The 11,299-nt window shown below is 38.7% G+C and overlaps 1 pseudogene; it reads left to right on the top strand.

Moving 5' to 3' along the window:
* LOC123252203 overlaps positions 1 to 11,299 on the top strand; it is a 113,502-nt pseudogene that overhangs the window by 32,710 nt on the left and 69,493 nt on the right.

Below are 11,299 nucleotides of genomic sequence, written 5' to 3' on the forward strand. Positions count from 1 at the left end.
AAAAGGAGGAGGGTTGGGCGTGGGGCTAGCAACCCCACCCTGTAAAAACTACATCTGCTAAAGAAACTGCAACCTAAAGTAGGGGCAGCTGGGCTAGCTCAGTGGATTGAGAGCCAGGCCTAGAGACCTAAGGTCCTAGGTTCAAGTCCGGGCTCAGACAACCCTGAGCGACTGTGTGTCCCATTGCCTACTGGTTGTGGCCCTATGCTCCTAGAATGGAGTCCCAGGATAAAAAAAAAATATATATATATATATAAATTATATATTATATATGGTTATATAATATAAAATATTATATATTGTATATAATTATATGTATTATACAAACTTATATGCTTATGTACTCATATGACATATGATATTTTAGATAAGACATTGATAATCTGGATATTGTCTGGAAAGAGACAATCAAGATAATCATAGATCATAAATTTAGAACTGGAGGAGGTCATAAATCTAATCCCTCATTTTAGGAATGAGAAAACTGAGACATGAGAGATGAAGTAATTTGCCCAGGGTAACAGAATTGGTAAGTGTCTGAGGCTGCTTTTAAATTTAGGTCTTCCTGACTCTAAGGCAAATACTTTTTTCATTATGTCATGGATGGGTCTTGAGTTCATGCAATATTGGGATTGGTTGAAATGTAACCTGGAAAAGAGAAGGCTTTGAAGAGACATGACAACCGTTTTAAGTATTTGAAGGATGGTAGGGATGTGTCAGTTGTTTTTGAATATTTGAAGTATTAGGGGGGATATGACAGCTGTTCTTCCAGGTCTTGAAGGATTGTCACATGAAAGAGAGATTATGTACTTGCTCCACTTGGCTCAAAAGGCAGAACTCAGAGCAATGGGGAGAAATTTCAAAGAGATAAATTTAGGTTTGATATCAGGGGAAAAAAAAAGCTTCCTATAATTAGAATTATACCAAAGTAGAATAAATTGCCTTGGGATGCATTTGGATTCCTCCTCACTAGAGACCAAGTTTGTTACAGAAGGGAATTTGTAGAAAGACTGGGAGAAAGATCTAACTAGTGTAACTCATCCTTAGTGAATTTAAAGATAAAATTGGAAATAAGAAAATAAGCACATGAAAAATGGTAATGTTGTGTCAAGGTAGAGAGAAGTTAAGTGATTTCATTAGGGTAACACAGTTAGCAAGGATGTGAGTCAAAATTTGAAATCAGGTCTTCCAAGTCCCAAACTCTATCATCTATGCACTACCAAGAAGGCCCATCAATGATATATATGTTTACTTCCTCCCACCTCCACTCCTAACCCCCTTTACTCTGAATAGTGACGAAAACAGCAAAGGTTTAAACTTGTGGCCTTATTCAACTGATTTTTTTTTGCCACCACCTACCCATATTCTATCTTAAACCAAGAGACTCTTAAAAGAATTGAAAAGAGTCATTCGAACAAAGGTTTTCTAGCGCTAAGATGTATTCCATCAGTAGTTAATCAATAAACATTTAAGTGTCCACAATGTAGCAGGCATTGTGCTAAGTGCTGGGAGTACAAAGAAAGGGAAATGACAGCCCTTGTACTCAAGAGCTTGAGGAGGGATAGAACAATGAGTAGAACACAGAAAAAGAAAAAAAAAACAGGTTTTGGGGGGTAGTACCTTAAGTCTATAGTCAGGAAATGTTGAGGTACTGCCTTGGGCACTTTTCTTAAATGGAGGATCTTGGAGGAGCTCATTGAGCTTCACCTCCACTCACTCCAATGAGAGGGTAGGAAAGGCCTGGGGCAGGAAGTATTAAATCTTTAATTTTAATCCATTTCAGATTTAGCCAGCAAGGTGATAATTCTAAACTCTGCCTTATCTCCAATGAAAAAGAGCTTGGCCATATTTCTCAATAAGTTATAAAATTTAAAAGTATCTGTTTCAATCTATCTCTATTACTTCCTCCTTCTCTTTTTCTATATCTTCCTGACTAGACTACCTTACCTTCACAAGTAAAAGGACTTTGTACTCAGCATATTGACTACCCAGAGTTCATTTTAACTAGTGTCCTTTACCTTTTCAGCTGAACTTCACTGGGGAAGACACTGTGGAGAGGGGATGAAGATCTCTGAATGTAAATCCCTTTTCTAGATGCATGTAACTATAGAGGGAATGAAAAAAAAAACACACCTGTTTATTAAACACCTACTATGAGTCACACACCATGCAAAGAACTTTACAAATGTTATCTCAATCAATACTTACACCAATCCTAGGGATCAAGTGCTATCCCGTTTTAGAGTTGAGGAAACTGAGTTAGATATTAAGAGATTTGCCCACCGTCATACAGTTAATACGTGCCTGAACTTGTATCTGAATACTCCAGACCCAGCTCTTTACTCACTGTTTTTTTACTCACTCTTTACCCAGCCACCTCTAGGTAAAAAGAACATTTTGGTGTGAAAGAAAAGCAGGTTTAATTCTTATGGCTTGTAGCTTGTCTAGGTTACCATGTACAGTAAACATCAGGAATTTGGAAATGTGATTTAGGAATCAGTAGGTAGTAGACTCTTGATATGACCAAGAAGTACCATTGGGAAGGAAATCAAAGAATGCACAAAAGAAGTCTTTAGAACCTACTTTTGTGTCCTGGATCCTTTTGGCATTCTGTTGAAGGTCATGGTCCCCTTCTCAGAATATTTCCAAATGCATAAAATAAAGTACATAGCATCTCAAAGGAAACCAATATGTTGAAATATAGTTATCTAAATATTAAAATTTCTGAGTTCCCAGACCCCTGACATCAGATTATAGAACATAGACAGAAAACCTCTCTGTCTTAGAGGAAATCCTGTGTAGACTACACATAGCCTGAGACACTTTCACCTATATACCATTCCTTTTCAGGCAAACACCTGTTGTTAACTATCCCATTTAAAAGTAAATATTTGCATTTTGATAATCATCTGTCAATGAACAAGTTCCAAATTTTGGACTTGGAGGGAAAAACCTGGGAGGAGTACATAAGAGGAAAATACCTGGGAGTTGAATATAATATTGATTTAACTTTAATCCTTGAGAACTCTGATAGTCCAAGAAATCAACCTAGTTTCCATTATACTGTTTGCTGAGTTGTTGATGGAATTCTAGGAATGGGTAGTTTGTTTCGAATAGCCCAACAGCTCTTTTTTTTTTTAAGACCTTACCTTCTATCTTAGAATCAATACATCCTAGGACAAATAATCAACAACCTAAGGCAGAAGAGTGGTAAGGATTAGGTAACTAGGTAATGGGGGTTAAGAGACCTACCCAGGCTCATACAGCTAGGAAGTGTCTGAGCCCGGTTTTGAACCTAGAGCCTCCCATCTCCAGGTCTGGCTCTCAAACCACTGAGACTTAATAATGGGACTACACATTCTTAAACTTGCCCAGAATATTGCCCCTAATCTGGTGGTTAGGGGAATTATATCCCTGTGAGTATTGTTGATTTATGACTTAAATTGGAAGAGGAGGGAAGACACATTCAGTATTCAAAGGGTTGGTGTTCCCCTCAGAAGAATTGCTACTTAGAAGCTAGGAAAAGATATATATGAATTACAGTATGAAGGAACATACTGATTTCTTGGCCTGTGTGGGATCCATATTGCTGTGAGGGGTTCAAACTGCAGCACAGAATTCCATGGTGCCCCCCAGAACTCTAAGAGAGGGGGCAGTTAGAGGCAGTTAGAGTCTTGGTATAAAAAGGCAGGACACCTGGCTTGGAGGGTCTTGGGTCTTAGGTCTGAGGTCTTGGGTCTTGATCCTGATCTGGGGGCTATCTCTGCAAGCTGTGTGGCTCTGAGCTAAGCCATTCAGTCTGTGACAGCCAAACCTGTTTTACTTTTGTTAGACCTTCAACAATATCATAGTTTACCTTAGTTTAGCTATCTAGGTTTAGAAGAAGAATATTTATAGGGTTAGAGAGCAGATCAGCCATTCAAGATACATTTCCCCCTTTGGGGGGACTGCTTTGACATAACTGTTTAGGTACTGTTTTCCTTTCCTATCAACCCTAAACCATTTCCCCTTTCCCATTCCCAGATATCATTAAACCCTTATCAACTAGGAACAGTGTCTGGATACAGATATCTTGGGAAATATACTCACATCCTCCATTAGCCAAATTCCTCTTACTGGTGGCCCTGAAATTAATCCTAATCTTTGAGCCAGTGAGGGGCATCAAGTTTCACCAATTCTATCCTGTGGGGAAACAATTCAGAGAAAGATATCATCATAAGGAGTTTAGCCTTTCCCACTTACCATTTTGGCCCAGGAGTTATCAAGCCAGATTGTCCACCATTACCAAACTGTTAACTGACTTCTAACTGCTTAGTGGGAGGGGAGAGGTAAAGGAGCACTTCCACAAGTTCTTGACCCTCCCTTCTTGCCAGACTGCTTGTGTTTGTGTGTCTCTCCAAAGACCTGGGATTAGGGTCTTTCTATTGCTTTCTATATTTTCCCTGATTCTACACCTGGCATAAAATTTACTTCAAGTTTCTTTGTTCTTTTTCTGATTATAAGCTCAAATTAACTCATTTTCTCTCTGTGAAGAGCCCTATTATTCTCTTAACATGTAATTTTTGCCTAGTTCTTTCAGCACGGAAATGGAAATTAATTGTGGCTGAAAGGAGTCATACTTATCATTGAAAGAGAGCCTTTCTAGAACTGGGAAGTTCTCTTTAATCCCTCCCACCACCATCAAAAAAAAAAAAAGCCTTTAACAATTCACCTCCCCTGGATGAGCAAGTTGTGGTGTATGACTGTTATGAAATACTATTGTGCTCTATGAAATGACTTTGGGAGATAGTTTCAAAAAAAACCTGGAAAAACTTCTATGAACTGGTACAATGTGAACTAAGCAGAACCAACAGAACATTATACATAGTGTGAAGATGGAATTAATTCTCTCCTCACCTACTTTTAACTTTAATCACCCTATTTAATGCCTAAGTGGGCAATCCACCATGCTAAAGTGGGTGACAACTCAGAAACAACTGACTGCCCCCTGGGCAGTCCTAAGCAAAGTTATAAATGGTAGTTGGTCCCTTAAAGAAGGGGTTAAAGAAGGGTCTTTAAAAATTGCTGCAACTTTCTGTGAGTGAGTCTTCGAGGTCTTTTGAGGCTGTGGAGGCCAATGGAGGATCATTTTCTTCAATGTGGGCCTAGGATTCTAGCATTTGGTAGGACTGCTCTGGGATCTTCTCCCCTTGGACTTTGGATTGGTGAGTAGAAGAAGCTGACCTTCCTTTCCTAACTTCCAGAGAGATTAACACTAGATAAGCCTTCCTCTCAGAGGAGGCTGCCTGGGTGAAATCCTTGATTAATTTACCTCTGGGCCCTTCAGCTGGAGCTTCTGGAGCCCTGCTGGAGTAGAGCCAGGGGCTAGAGCAAATATTTAGAGTAAGAAGCCAGACTTCTCACTCTGCCCTCTTTCACATTTCTTTACCTTATTCTTTCCCTCCATTTTGTAAATAAAGCTGCTGAAAAGTAATTTTTGACTTGAATTCTGATTTTGGTGATCACATTCTATTATATTTTAGTCAAACCATTAATTTTAACCCTTACAACAATGATATTAATATTGTATCAAAGATCAACTGTTCAAGACTTGGCTACTCTAATCAATACTATGATCCAAGACAATTCCAAAGGACTAACAGTGAACAATGCTTTCTACATCCAGAGAAAGAAATGAGGAACTCTGAGTGCATATTGAAGCATACTTTTTTCACTTACATTATTTTTCTCACTTTTGGGGGGCAAAATGGCTATAATATGAAAATGTTTTCTATGACTTCATGCTTATAAGTGATATCATATTGTTTATCTTATTGATGGGTAGAAAAGAGGCTAAAAAGAGAGAATTTACAACTCAAATTTTTAAAAGATGAATGTTTAAAATAAATCTCCCAGGGCTAGCAACAGTTTGTGCCAACCACTAATGGAGTCTCTCTCAGAGCACAAGCCCTACTTCCTGCTCCTTCATTCCATCTTGGAATGCTCCAGCCCTTCCTCCTAGGTCCATATTAACTATATATAACTAATACTAAATAATCTTCCTCACAACAGAGCCAAAGATGACTCTGTGGGCTCTCTGTGCTCTGTGGGCACATAGCTGCCCTCCCTCTAACCCTCATCTGAGTTCATTACTAGAAAGGCAGAGGGACTTAGGCAGAGCTGATCCCCTCCCCCTCTCCAGTATGCCTGATGACATTTTTTTTGCATTGTCCCCCCCTTTGCCCAGCAGGCCAATGAAAGCTCTCAGGGGGTAAGGTGGGCAGCTCACAGGTAGCAAAGCTGGAGGGGAGCAGAGCACTCTGGTCACTCTCCTCCCCCTCTCTATACTTGCTAAGGACATTCTTCACTTAACCTGCCCCTCCACCTAGCAGCCCAAGGGAGTGCTTTCTCCCTCCCCTGGGTATGGAAAGGGGGACAGGGCATGCCTGGCACTTGATGGGAACGAGGGGCATGGCACTCAGTCTGAGGAGGAGACTGGGCCTGGTCAATCGTTAATCAGAAGAGGAAAGCCCAGGGTGAAATTTCTTTAAGTCTGGAAGGTAGCCAGAGAGGATGAAGAGAAGACTAGAGGTTCAGCAGATGAATATGAGGCAGCCTGCAGGGAAATGCTGCTGACCTCCTTCCATGATAGCAAACTGTGGATAAGGATAATCAAACATGAGAATCCTAGATAATGACTACCTTATGGAACATTTTCTTTTTTAAAAAATTAATTTTTACTTTTAATTTTGTTTTTTTTTTTAAATATTTTCCCATGGTTACATGATTTTTTTCTCTCCCTCTCCTTTTTATTCCCCTCTCCCAGAGCCTACAAGCAATTCAAAACAAGTGATAATTCATATATTTTTCTTCTCTGTTTCTACTCCCACAGTTCTTTCTCTAGTTCTTTCTCATATGTCCCTCTGGAGTATCCTGGATCATCACATTGCTACTAGTAGCAAATTTGATTATACTTGATTGTTCCACAATGTTTCAGTTTTTGTATACAGTGTTCTCTTGGTTCTGTTCATTTCACTCTGCATCAGTTCATGGAGGTCTTTCCATTTCATATAGAAATCAAGCAGTTCATCATTCCTTATAGCTCAATAGTATTCCATCACCATCATATACCACGATTTGTTCAGCCATGCCCCAATCAAGGGACTCTCCCTCATTTTCCAATTTTTTGCCACCACAAAGAGAGTGGCTATGAATATTTTTGTAAAACTCTTTTTTATTATCTCTTTAGGGTACAAACCTAGGAGTGGTATTGCTGAATCAGAGGGCATACATTATTTTAAAGCCCTTTTGGCATAATTCCAAATTGCCTTCCAGAATGGTTGAATCTGTTCACAACTCCAGCAATCCATTAGTGTCCCAATTTTGCCACATCTCCTCCAACATTTATTATTTCCCTTTACTGTCATATTGGTCATTCTGCTAGGTGTGAGGTGGCACCTCACACCTAGCAGAGTTGTTTTGATTTTTATTTCTTTAATCAGAAGGAATTTAGAACACTTGTTCATGTGATTATTGATAATTTTGATTTCTTCATCTGAAAACTAGCTATTCATGTCCCTTAACTTTTATGGAATATTTGCAAGATATGTGCTTGAATTCAGTAGTCTCTTAGGTCATCTATATGATGTCTGGCTTCAAAAAAAGTTTACCAAGGAAATTCCTACATAGAAGCAAACTTGTTCTCCTAGACTGTAACACTATAAATTAGTTTCTATTGAAGCAATGTTTCTAAATATTTTTAAATTTCAATAATTTGTGATTTAGTTGATGCTTCCTTCAAAGTGCAGAGATATTAAAAACCTGATTCAATTCAAGCAGCTTTTACTAAATGCCTGCTATGTGCAAGGAGCTGCGCTAATCCCTGGAAATACAGGGCACTTATATCCACTCCCATGTTTCCCTGCAGATTACCCCCACTTTCATTCTTACTCTAATCTTCCATCTCCCAATTGTTCCTTCCCTGCTATCTAGAAACACGCTCACATCTCCACCATTCTTTAAAAAACAACAACCCTTACTTGATCCTATCATCACCTCTAACTATTGTCCCAAATTCTCCTTCTTTTCTCCAACAAACACCTTGAGAAAATAGTCTATGATTGGATGCTTTCACTTTTTCTCTTCTCATTCTTTCCTAAACCTACTCCAGTCTGGCTTCTGACCTCATCATCCACATGAAACTTTTCACCAAAGTTACCAATTATCTCTTAATTGCTAAATCTAATGACCTCTTTTTAGTTTCCAACCTTGATCCCTTCCCATTCATCCCTTGACATCTTCCCATTCACCCAGGTTTATAATCTTGGTGTCATCACTGACTCCCCTCATCCCACGTCCCATGAGTTATTCTGCATAAGTTGCCCATAACTGGCACATGCAAAGTTTTCATAGAAGACATGAAAAAATATGTTGAACCCTTCTTGGCACCTTGGTTTAAAGCACCAAATAAAGGGGCATTCCAGATTATTTACAAAACATGAAATAATAGTCACCTGAGAAAAGAAGTTATTAAAGAACTAGCAGGCATAGTGGGCTGCCTCAATCCTGAAGATGAGGTAGATCTCAGGAAACTCCAGTATACCATTGTGGGGGAAAGCATTAAGACTGTCTGTTGCTTGAGTGTTTTCAAAGATTACATGTTGTACAGAAAATATAAACTTCAGGAAATGGTCAAGAGTAACAGAGAGGGGGCTCAGTCAAACCCTGGCCAGGACTCACAAGCAAAAAATGGGAAAAGAACAAAATTGGAGATGGACAACACAGACAAGAAGAATCTCAAGTCAAATGAAAGTGACAAAAGAAGACAAAAATAATCCCCAGGTGGTAGTAGAAAGTAGCAAAGTGGAAGGGCCACAGAGCCCACTTTCTGAGACCCAGATGGAAAGTGAGAAAGGAGCCAAATTTGAAAATGGAAGCCAAGTTATAGAAGGGTCTAAATTAAAAGAAAGTGGCCCTAGGGGCAGCTGGGTAGCTCAGTGGAGTGAGAGTCAGGCCTAGAGACAGGAGGTCCTAGGTTCAAACCTGGCCTCAGCCACTTACCAGCTGTGTGACCCTGGGCAAGTCACTTGACCCCCATTGCCCACCCTTACCACTCTTCCACCTATGAGACAATACACTGAAGTACAAGGGTTTAAAAAAAAAAAAAAGGAAGTGGCACAGTCTTGGAGAAAAATTAATCAGTCAAGGCAGGAAATAGTAAGAGAATTCCAAAGATGGGCACAAAATAAGCTATCCAAATTAAGAATGTTATTTTTTGCATAATAAAACTGGTTCTGGAGGCAAATTTAATCTGAAGTTTTTCAAAGTTATGGAAGAATTAGAAATACAATACTATTTTTCACTAACAGCTCCATTGGTTGAATCAGTAGTGGACAGAATGGTGGCCATCTTTCCTCCTCCTGGGAGTGATAAATTGGTTAAATTGCTTACTTTACCTTGGAAAGCAGTTTTTCATCATCCAAACTGGAAAAAGTTTGGGGACAACATCATAAAATTTCTAAAAAGAATAAGATTTTAGATTTTGGATCACTGCTTAAAGACAGGAAGGCTAAATGTGTTAGAACTTTTTCACATTATAAGCAAGATTTAACCTACATGTTGTTAAATTCTTAGGATTTCTGCTTTTCCAGGATTTTTATGTAATAACTTGGAGGAAAAATTTATGTGCATTATTAGCAGTATCAATTAGGGAAATAGGAGAAAAAATGCTTTTTATACAAAATTCTAATTCTCTGCTTCAAGAAAGAAATTACTTTTATGGTGTAGAAGCATGAGACTCAGGATTCCTAAGAATTTATTTAAAAGCATTTAAGCAAATAAAGACAGCCACATTTGTCTAGAATGTATTTTGTCTTTTATATAATGCCACAAAATTGAATCCCCTTTTACGTGTTACATGATAATTTTGAAGAGAATTTCTTTTTCATTTTCAAGAGACTTTGACCTTGTTTCATATTTATTTCTGTGATTTTTTAAAACATTTATTAATAATCATTTTTAACATGGTTACATGATTCATGCTCCTACTTTCCCCTTCACCCCCCGCACTCCACCCACCCATGGCCGATGCACATTTGCACTGGTTTTGTCATGTGTCCTTGATCAAGACCTATTTCCAAATTGTTGGTGGTTGCATTGGTGTGGTAATTTCGAGTCCACATCCCCAATCATGTCCACCCCGACCCATACATTCAAGCAGTTGCTTTTCTTATGTGTTTCCTCTCCTGCAGTCCTTCCTCTGAATGTGGGTAGTTTTCTTTACCATAAATCCCTCAGAGCTGTCCTGGGTCATTGCATTGTTGCTGGTACAGAAGTCCATTACATTCGATTTTACCACAGTATATCAGTCTCTGTGTACAATGTTCTTCTGGCTCTGCTCCTTTCGCTCTGCATCAGTTCCCGGAGGTCTCTCCAGTTCGCCTGGAACTTCTCCAGTTTGTTATTCCTTTTAGCACAATAGTATTCCATCACCTGCATATACCACAGTTTGTTCAGCCATTCCCCAATTGAAGGACATACCCTCCTTTTCCAGTTTGTTGCCACCACAAAAAGCGCAGCTATAAATATTTTCGTACAAGTCTGTTTATCTATGATCTCTTTGGGGTACAAACCCAGCAATGGTATGGCTGGATCAAAGGGCAGGAATTCTTTTATAGCCCTTTGAGCATAATTCCAAATTGCCAGCCAGAATGGCTGGATCAGTTTACAACTCCACCAGCAATGCATTAATGTCCCAATTTTGCCACATCCCCTCCAGCATTCATTACTCTCCCCTTCTTTCATTTTAGCCAATCTGCTAGGTGTGAGGTGATACCTCAGAGTTGTTTTGATTTGCATTTCTCTAATTATTAGAGATTTGGAACACTTTCTCATGTACTTATTGATACTTTTGATTTCTTTACCTGAAAAGTGCCTATTCATGTCTCTTGCCCATTTATCAATTGGGGAATGGCTTGATTTTTTATACAATTGATTTAACTCCTTGTATATTTGAGTAATTAGACCCCTGTCCAAGTTTTTTGTTATAAAGATTTTTTCCCAATTTGTTGTTTCCCTCCTGATTTTGACTACATTGTTTTTGTTTGTACAAAAGCTTTTTAGTTTAATATAATCAAAACCATTTAATTTACATTTTGTAATTTTCTCTAACTCTTGCTTGGTTTTAAAGTCTTTCCTTTCCCAGAGATCTGACAAGTATACTATTCTGTGTTCACTTAACTTATTTATAGTTTCCCTCTTTATATTCAAGTCCTTCCCCCATTCTGAATTTATCTTGGTGTAGGGTGTGAGATGTTGATCT

This window comes from Gracilinanus agilis, chromosome 6 (genome assembly GCF_016433145.1).
Source record: "Gracilinanus agilis isolate LMUSP501 chromosome 6, AgileGrace, whole genome shotgun sequence".
Classification (NCBI taxonomy): Eukaryota; Metazoa; Chordata; class Mammalia; order Didelphimorphia; family Didelphidae; genus Gracilinanus; species Gracilinanus agilis.